The 10,428-nt window shown below is 32.2% G+C and overlaps 1 long non-coding RNA gene across 1 annotated transcript; it reads right to left on the reverse strand.

Annotated features, from left to right (window-relative positions):
* Positions 1 to 411: 411 nt before the first annotated feature.
* On the reverse strand, positions 412 to 7,097 carry LOC128315052 (uncharacterized). Its single transcript, XR_008297417.1, has 3 exons — positions 6,677 to 7,097; positions 5,406 to 5,530; positions 412 to 476 (listed from the first exon to the last, which is right to left on the reverse strand). It is a non-coding gene; the product is annotated as an uncharacterized LOC128315052 (long non-coding RNA).
* Positions 7,098 to 10,428: the final 3,331 nt, after the last annotated feature.

A 10,428-nucleotide genomic window follows, 5' to 3' on the forward strand; every position in this document is an offset into this window, starting at 1 on the left:
GCTTCATTACACAACAAACTGTTGATATTGTATCAATATTGCCAAATACCATGATCAGATGAGGTAGTGCTATAAAGAAATTATATAGTAGGTTGAAATCCAAAGGGAATAGCAATTTATGCAAATACAGTAGGAAACATAGAGGTATTTCACATCCACCTACCATTCTATTCCTGATATTCTTTGGGATTTCTTTTTTTTTTTTTTTAACGTTTATTTATTTTTGAGACAGAGAGAGACAGAGCATGAACGGGGGAGGGTCAGAGAGAGGGAGACACAGAATCTGAAACAGGCTCCAGGCTCTGAGCTGTCAGCACAGAGCCTGACGCGGGGCTCGAACTCACGGACCGGGAGATCATGACCTGAGCCAAAGTCGGCCGCTTAACCGACTGAGCCACCCAGGCGCCCCTCTTTGGATTTCTCAATTCAAGCAGAGGATGAAATGTTCCACTTAGTTAATTATAAAACAAAAATATCTGCAAATCAGATTACCAAATATTTATTGAATATATATTGTTTACATGTTACTATTATTTTCAAAGGTTATAAAAAATTTAGAAGTTGGGGATATCAAACATAAATAGACAATCAAATAACAATTAAATGGAATAGAAATTTCATAATTCAGTACATGGGTTTTTGTGATAGCAGTGATGCAGAAAAGATGAGTTTTGATCTATAGGCTAGAGAAATCACCGTGAATTGGCTTTCATGGGTGAGTGACATGGAGCGATATTTCAGTATCAACTTAGCTTACTATATTGATCATTATCAATATTATCTTAATGAAATGAAAATGAGATCACTTATTGTCCTTTGGGTTGTCTCAGTTCAAACAGAAGCTAATTTATATTTGCCAGCTACATCTTGAGTATATTATTGACAAAAGTGAAGGAAACAGTGTATACCACCTTCAAAATATAGGGCGCCTTGGTGGCTTAGTCGTTTAAGCATCTGACTTCAGCTCAGGTCATGATATCATGGCTCATGAGTTCGAGCCCTGTATCGGGGTCTGTGCTGACAGCTCAGAGCCTAGAGCCTTCTTCGGATTCTGTGTCTCCCTGTCTTTCTGCCCCTCTCCCACTCATGCTCCGTCTCTCTCTTTCTCTCTCAAAAATAAATAAACATTAAAAAAAATGCTAACCAGGAAGATTTATAGTCATCACTCTTTGGCATTCTGAAAGGAAAATTAGACTTTACATGTTGTACATTTGGATTGAAGTTTGAAAAAAAAAAACCAAAAAACAAAGACACAAACCTAAAAGTGCATTGGGTGGTCCACTACTTAAGTATTCTGTTTTCATCCCTGAAAAGGGATTTTCCGTAAATCATCTTGGCTGTTCCCACCACTCACCACTCCTTAATATTTCTTTGGAAGTAGGATGAGCTACCTGGTAGGGGTCGGAGTCTTCATCCAAATGTCTCAACTAAGTGCAGCCATGGGAGACATTTTGTTTACTGTCTGCCCTCTATCTCCCTGCCCCCTGCCCCCAGTCCACACATACTCCAAAATCGCAGAAGACAGATGGATCGATAATATCTATTCTACAGTTTTATGCATTCCTTTGCATGCGCAATTCCAAGAACAGTAAGAAGTTATGAAAACATCTTTTTAATCTCGAATGAGTTCCTTCTTTTATCAGTTAAACGAAACAGAATCATATGTTAGTTATACATCTGCTAATTCTTTGTTTTTTCTCAGTTGACTCCAAACTTAGTGGAAAAAAGTGATTCTCTGCCTTTACTCGTGCATTTTAATCCATAGTTTTAATTTCTCACAAACTTTCACTGCCAAAAAATCTTCACTATGTAACTATCCCTTTTAACTTTTTGACTTAGAAATTAAATGCATATTTATAAAATTGAATTGTAAAAGATCAAAATCAGAAAACATATGGTTATTTTCTGACTTTATCACCAATCATTCCAGTTCCTATTTGAAAGGCTAACATTATTTTATATAGAAGGAATAAGGTTAACTTTATTAATTCCAATAATACAGTTCACCTAATACCAAATGTTATCATAAAAAAATACCTGCATGCAGTTAAATTTGCTAAGTAGAAGGGGAGAAATGTAAATAAAGGAGAAACACTGAAAAATAGTTCAAGTGTCAATTAAAATGAGGCTAATATCAGGTAAAGTGATCAGAGAGATAAAATTTATTTATCATTTACATGAGCAAGATAAAATGGTCTAATTTTATTAAAGAATCAAATTTGTCCAAATAAATTGTTGGGGACTGAATAAGAAGGACCGATATTTTTCTTAAAAGAAACTATAAATGGCTATTTGATTATTTTGTAATAATAATAAACAGTGATATTTTAAACAACATAACATAAAAAACTACTGCTATCGTATTTTGAATTCATAAAATGGATTATATTGCAATTATATCATTCTTTTCAATGCTGCTAAGTCTGCTCCTTCCTTCTTTCCTTCTATCCCTTCCTTCTTCCTTTTCATTTCAACATGGGTGAAATAATTCCCAGAATATAGAGGTATTTTGAGAATCAAATGAAAAACTATACACTACTATAGTGCTTAGAATATAGCTGACTGTCAATAAATGGTAGCCTATTACAATTACCCTAAGTGGTATCACACGCTTGAATCTATTGCTTTAGTTATAAGAATATATAAGATGTTCATTTGCACAGAAATAAAATTCAGGTAGGATATTTCTTATTGATTCCATGTGGCAAGACTTTATGTCCTGAATCATTAGGATCAAAAGTTTGAAATTTTATTCTAAATTATAAATTGTAGGTGGTACTATTTATATGTCAATCTTTTTTTGTCTCCTTTGCCTTGAATATAGCTGCAGAATGAGTTACTCTAAGTTTTCTTGGTACTCATTCTCCTGTCCGCACATAATCATTTCTCACAAAAACTATGAAAATTAAAATTAAAAAGTAGTGAAACAGAGATGGCTAAGGGTTTCCATGCTTATGATATCACAGGGGTTGGATAAATCACAGTAAATAATCTATAACCTTTTGCTTTACTCTCTTCAACATTGAGTGTGTAACAGTCTACTAAAATGTTACCAGGAGGTTGCAAAAACTAGCATTCTAGCAAAACATTGTGCATTAATTTTTATTTAAGATGATGCAGAAGATGATAGGCACAGAAGAGTGGCATCAAATTTAATAGCATTTAAAATACTTTAAAAAGTTAAATATATGAAGGTGTCAAACTATTTTGCACACATCAGTAATTTCTAATGAACTCAGTGGTTATTCATCAACCTAGACAGACATAGGTTAGAAAGACGGAGGTTTAGGAGTTCGTATATTTTTTTTTGAGAAATACATATTTCTCATATTACTATTACATATAATGAAATGATGTAGCTAAAGCAAGTAATATAATAAAAAGAATCCTCCAAACTATTTAGCACTCTTGAAACAAACTTTAAATTATATTCTTCCTCTCTCTGTTTTTAAATTTGCTTAGAAATCAATTATACCATTTTAGATAAGTTTGTAGCAAGTATTATTATTATTATTCTTATATCACAAATTGAAAAAGTAAGATGGAAACACATTTTCTTTCCTAAAGCAACAAGCAAGTTAATGAAATAAAAAATGAAAGAAAAATACTGAAGAACTTTTCTTGCTCTTCTGATGCCATATCCCTTTGCTCATGGTGAATCATTTCATAGTTTCATCCATTTGTTAATATAACTAAGAGAAACTAAGGAATATCCCTGAGAACTCCATATAGAAAAAACTTCTTGAAAATAAAGAAAACTATAGCTAGGTACTATAATATAGTAATAATATACTAATTTTAATGTTGAGGTTATATTATGCATATTAAGAGATTTACTTATATGATGTTTTTTATAAATGAAACATTTCCTATGTGATAAAATTGTCAGTCAAAAAATGAATCAGAGGTAATATGTCAACATAACTTTTGTTAAAACTAACTTCACAATTTCATAAAACATTAAAAATAAGTTATTTTAAAACTACTTTGTTTTATGAATTCTATGGCCTTTGCTCTTACAAAATTGAAGGTCACCTATAATTTCTCCTCCAGTGTTAATATTATTTTGTCTCTATGTAAAATGTGGTCACTCTCTCCTTGCTGATGTTCTTATCTGTCTTGGTATTTAGGCCCCTGAACTATTTTGGAATCCCCTCATCCTCCTGATTTTCTTTCTCCTTTCCAATTCTTTTCGGTGGATTATTTTCTACATTCTCTGAAAGTGAGGGTGATTCAATATTAGGTTTTTGGCCATTTGGGCATTAATTTTTGTATCATCCTTGAGAGCTTATGAATTCTCACAGCTTTAGAAATCAACTCTCTAGGCATGATCCTAAAACTTGTTTTGCATTCATATTTCTTTCTAAATTATGGGGCTAAATTTTTGAGTGCCTCATGAGCCCTGTAACTTGGAAGTCTTACTATCATTCCCAAACTCAGGTTGCCTAAAACAAAAGTAAAGCCTATTCATAAAAATTTTTCCCTTCATTTATGTTATCAATATCCAGATTAGTAATTTCCAAGACCATAGTTCTGACTTCATGGCTACTCTATCATTTTTTACTGATTCTGTTAACTTCCGTGTAACAATTTTTTTTTCTAATTTCTTATTAACCCCCTTTTTATAATAAATGCTATAGGTATAGCCAAACCACACCTGAATCACAACTGATTAAATGACTTTGCCTCTATGTTCACTGTTATTAATAATTTTAAAATACACATCATTAATGAGCTCCTAGTTGGATACAAAATATGTACGAATCCATTAGTTATATACTCCAGTCTTACAATACATATTATTATCCTCTATTAAATAACATCAACAATAGCCAAATTATGGAAGCAGCCCAAGTTTCCACAGACTAATGAAGGGATAAAAAAAGATGTGGCATATATATTCAATGGAATATTACTCAGCCATAAAAAGGAATGAAATCTTGTCATTTGCAATGACATGGATGGAACTAGAGAGTATTATACTAAGCTAAATAAGTCAATCAGATAAAGACAACCACCATGTGACTTCACTCATATGTGGAATTTTTAGAAAAACAAATGAGCAAAAGGGAAAAAATAGAGAAAGGGGCAAATCAAGAAACATACTCTTAACTACGGAGAAGAAATCCCTCATCATTGTAACATTTTCACATGCACCTCTTTATGGAAATATTACCCTAACTCCTTTAGAATTTTGCATCTCTAGAATGTAAGCTCTGATAGGGTGGAAATCATTGTCTGTTATGTTCAGTTATGGTCTCCAATACCTAAAAAAATGCCTAGCACATAGTAGGTGTCCAGAACTGTAAAGGGGCTGAGACTTATTCTCCTTTCAAGCTAACAGAAGATCCTTGCATAAGAGACAAGTGTTTTATTTGTTCGTTTTTGTTTTTGTTTTTACTTACAGCAAAAATGGTACAACGAGCTTCATGTTGTTCTGGTTCCCAATGCTTCCCAGATCTCATGGCAATGATTCGGATGGACCACCATGGATGTAACACAGGAAGTATTTTTGCTCCCATCTGAAGAACTCCAATTTCATAAAATGTCAATCTTTTATCAGGTGATACAATCAAAGCAGCCAAAGCTTTGCCCCAGAGGGATCATAAACCTTATTATTGTGGCTAGCAAACAAATCTCATTGCTCTAGAGGAAGACACCATCTCTATCTTTCTGGGTGGTAAACTCTGTACACAGCCCTGAAAATATGGTCTGGAACAAAAGCTGTCAGTGCTTTTGCTAGCAAGATGTCCGGAAACATAAGGAACCTGTAGAGAATTGTCTCCCAAGAGGTGGTGCTCTAAAACTATTTTTAGACAAAATGAAATACAGAAACTTTTGATTTTACTTAGGTGGACATTTTTCTCTTCATTCTCTTGAATTAGTCCTCTTTTCTATGTCTTTGGCTTCATTTTCAGCAGCGTTTTCTCCATTGCCTTCCAATACTGAATCTTCCATTCATTTTTTAAGGTTGAGTTCAAGTCTAACCTGATATAGCCTGTTTTATTTCTTCTCTGAATTTTACAGGGATTAATACACAGTTCAACTCACTTCATCCCTATAAATACATATTTTACTGTATTTAGGGAAAACTGAAAGGGAAACAATGCACTATGCCTCAAAAAAAAATCCTTTCCTTAAATTAAACTTCCCCTTGCCCAATGTTCTAATACCAGATAATTATTTAAATTTTCCTTTAGCAGAGGGACACCTCAGTTGATTGAATCTTGAACTTGATTTCAGTTCTGGTCATGATTCCAGGGCACTGGGATTCAGCCCCAAGTCAGGTGCCATGTGTGGAGCCTACTTAAAATTTCCTCTCTCTCTCTCTCTGCCTCTCTGCCTCTCTCTCCCACTTGCTTTCTTCCTCTCTCTAAAATAAAAACATTTTTTTTTACTTTAGCAGAAAAGATAGTCTATATTCAAGTATATATATCATATTCATAGACAAATACCCGCTATACTATATTAACTAATGGGGAAAGAAAACTCCAGATCCAGTATCACTCCTAATAAATTAATCAACTCATATTCTTTGTAGTTTAAGAGAATAGTCTGTCAGAAATAAGCCACTACGCTTTCCTCCATCTAGAACAAACTAGAAGTTGATGTCATTATAATGTGAACTGGAAAGAAGGAAAGGGCAATGCCAGACTTATTTGAATCTTCCACTTACCATGATGCATTACTCTTTGGATTGTATAGACAAGAGGTTTTCCACTGAAATGTCATTCTTTAAATCTCTATTCTATGAAAAATAATATGAAACCCAGGTCATTTTTACGACACTCAAGTATAAAATGATAAAATCCTAAATTTAATGGCGCATTATGTACTTGTCCTAATTTCCCTTCAGATAAAGAATAAAATATCTCTCTGATTATCTTTTAAAATATATGTATCTATGTTTATTTATAAATTAATGTAGGCTTATATTACAGATTACCTGTTAAATCTCTAGTACAATACTTCCTTATTTGATTAACTTCTTATATGAGTTTTGTGTAATTAATATTATCTTTGTTAGAGTTTAATAATGTTTTTTCTTTTTTCATATTGTTTCTTGAATTATTGTGTACTCTTTGACATAGAAAATGAATAATTAAACCCAGTATTTCTATTATGATCATATACAAATGTTAAATAGTGGTACCTGAATAAAATTAGGCTATTAATTTGTGAGTGGCAATAAGCATTAATATAAGACAGTATAACAATAATTCACTTCAACTCCTTTAACACCTTTCTCTATATATCCATATTTATCTATATCTATCTATATCTTCTCTCTCTATATTTATATGTAATTAATATATATTAATATTATTATATTATATATTATATATAATTAGGAAACGATGAATAAACATTAATGCATTATGCCTTAACAGAAATCCTTTTCTTAAACTTAAAATTCCTATTATACAATGATTTGTTAATTATATACTAGACACATAAGATTTGCTTTTAATTCTATTTCACTAAGAAAACTGCCTCCACATCTAGTGCATATAATCATGTATTTGGTAAATATATATCAAAACATATAAACTGATATGTAATAGGTAAACTCTGATAAGCATGTATTATTTCTAATAAATAAATTAGCTAATAACTTTTGTAGTTTAAAAAAGAACAGCCTGTCACAAATGAGCATCTGTTCTCTCCTCTTTCTGGAAATAAGGTCAAGTGGTGGAGACCATCGTGAAGGTTGCAGAACTGAGACACTGTCCTCCTAATTGAGAGGGTGCTTCTTTATCGACTGGTTGGGAGGAAAAAACAATGTTTCACAATAACCATGGCTTCCATTTTGTCTCTTTCTTTTCTAAATTAATGCAGGATGCTGAGTGGCTTTTTTAAGTTCTTGGATATAATTACTTCAATAATCATCTTAAACTGTGAACATATACTCAAGTACCTGTTATTCATTTCAGAAATTAAATTTGGTTATTGGAATAAAATTATAATAATATTTTGTACATAAAATAATTTAGATTTCTTCCTTTTATCCATCATCTTAAATGTTTCCTTAAATTAAAAATTTTATATGACTTTTTGGGCACCTGGGTGGCTCAGTTGGTTAAGCATCAACTTCAGCTCAGGTCATGATCTCACGGTTCGTGAGTTTGAGCCCCGCATCGGGTTTGGTGCTGTCAGCTCAGAGCCTGGAGCCTGCTTCAGATTGTGTGTGTGTGTCTCTCTCTGCCCTTCCCCTGCTCGCACTCTGTTTCTCTCTGTCTCAAAAATAAATAAAACATTAAACAAATTAAAAAAATTTTTATATGACTTTTCTTTTTTTAGCTTTCAAAACAGGTGCTACCCTTGTTCTCATGGCATTTTAATTTCTATTTGCTTTTATGTTCACCAAAGACTGAATGTAACCTATAAACACACAATGTGAAGAAATAAATGCTTCTGTCCTGCCCAATTTCCTTAAAGAAACATTAAGTGAATCTTGATTCACTTTTGTGCTCCTTTTGCCTTTTAGTAGAATCTACTGTTATTCAATGCCTTGCTTAACATTACTCTTCTGTCTCTTAGGTAAATATCCCAAATAATATGTTGTTTACTTTTGGGTTGTATGACCATACTTAAGTCAATATCTATCTTACAGATACATTTGTTGTTGTTCTATTATGAATAATACTGATGGTGCATGGCTTCTGGTGTATGAGACTATATTCCTGGAAGTGTGATTGCTGGATCATAAGGATTGTACAAGTTCAACTTTATAAGATAATGTAATGCCAAATTGATTTTCTCAATAGCAGTACCAATTTGTCCTTAAGAGTGTATCTGCTGTTCCATATCTCATCAACAATTGAAACTGATACTATTTTTTTTCCTATCTGGTAGCTAAACTTACTTTCCGAGTACCACTTATGAAGAGTTTATGATTTCCTCAGCAATATGAAATGCTAACCTCATCATACATTAGATATTCATATAAGGCAGTCTTTTTGACTCCTTTTTTCTATTTGTTCCTGTGCACACTCTCTTGGTTCCCATGGCTGTAGAACGTCCTGATATCTTGTATAGCAAGTCTCTTACCTGCTTCTTATCAAAAAATGTCTTTCAAAACTTTTCTTTGCATTTTGTCTCCTGAATGATTAACCCAAAGATTATTGTGGGTTAATACTTGGCAAAACAGATAAAAACCTGAAATAAGTTAATAAGGAAAGGTTTTTTTTTAATAAGGAAAAATTTTAAGACATATTTCTGTGTACCTTAATTCATAGATTTTGATAAATATCTGCTTCTCCTGCAACACAAAACTGTTCAAGATATCTTATCAATAGTCTAATTTTGTAATATAATAAACTGTGTCTGAAAAAAGTAAATCCTATTTTTATTACTTTTAACATCCTGTTCAATTTCAATGTCATTTTCACTTTTCTATCGAAGATAACTTTCAGTTGAAAAAATAAATTTTCCATTGACTAATGGACATTGGATACCTAAGCAGGAATCAATGCTGAGAATAAAGGGTGAAACTGGAAAGACTATGAACACTGAATAAACTCATGCAATTCACACTGTAATCAAGTTCAGGGCTTTATATATCTGCTAGTGCTAGACATTCACACTTGTGTTCTGAATTGAAATCCTATTCAATTAACCTATTTTGAGTTTACTCATGGTGAGCCAGTGGCCGCAATGCAGTAACTTCACACATAATGTCATTTTCTCTCTTTTGGTTAATAAAAAAGAAACTGCCTATGACACATATTTTGAACAGGCGAAGGTAGAAAAGGTATCAGTTTGCATACAGTTTAGCTTATTAAAATAATAATGACTTAACAAAAGACTTAAGATGTGAAAATGTAAGCAAGATGGAACAAATATATTTATATATTTATATATATAAATATATATTTAAAATAAATATAAAATAAAAATTCAGATTGTTCTTCTAGTTTGTCATTTATTATGCTGCAGTATTTTAAAACCTTGATTATACAAATTAATATAACTTTGCATAGTTTCAAATGAAACACAGATATTTATGAGAAAAGATGACTGTTCTTAATATTATAACTCAAGATAGCTTTTGGGCTGTCATCTACTATACTTTTTAGGCTAATTTGGGTTTATATATAATCCTTAATGAATGTGCAAGGACTGAAACAAGAACTCGGTAATTACTTTCTCAAATTATCTATTTTAATTATATTCCAGCTATATGCAAAAAGGAAGCAATCTAGCAGCTCTATATTTAAAAAACAACAACAAAAAAACCAAAAATCAAAGATTTCTTCAATATGAATGCTTTCCTTAAAGATGGCTGAGCTGTTACTGCTTCAAAATCATTATTTCCCTCTTCCCCCCAGTGTGATTTAACATGCTAATAAGCAAACTCGCATTTAAAAAAATAGCCTTACTTAATGGAAACATGGTGTGGCACGCCTCTGCCATCTTCCCAACTAT

Source organism: Acinonyx jubatus, chromosome C2 (genome assembly GCF_027475565.1).
Source record: "Acinonyx jubatus isolate Ajub_Pintada_27869175 chromosome C2, VMU_Ajub_asm_v1.0, whole genome shotgun sequence".
Classification (NCBI taxonomy): Eukaryota; Metazoa; Chordata; class Mammalia; order Carnivora; family Felidae; genus Acinonyx; species Acinonyx jubatus.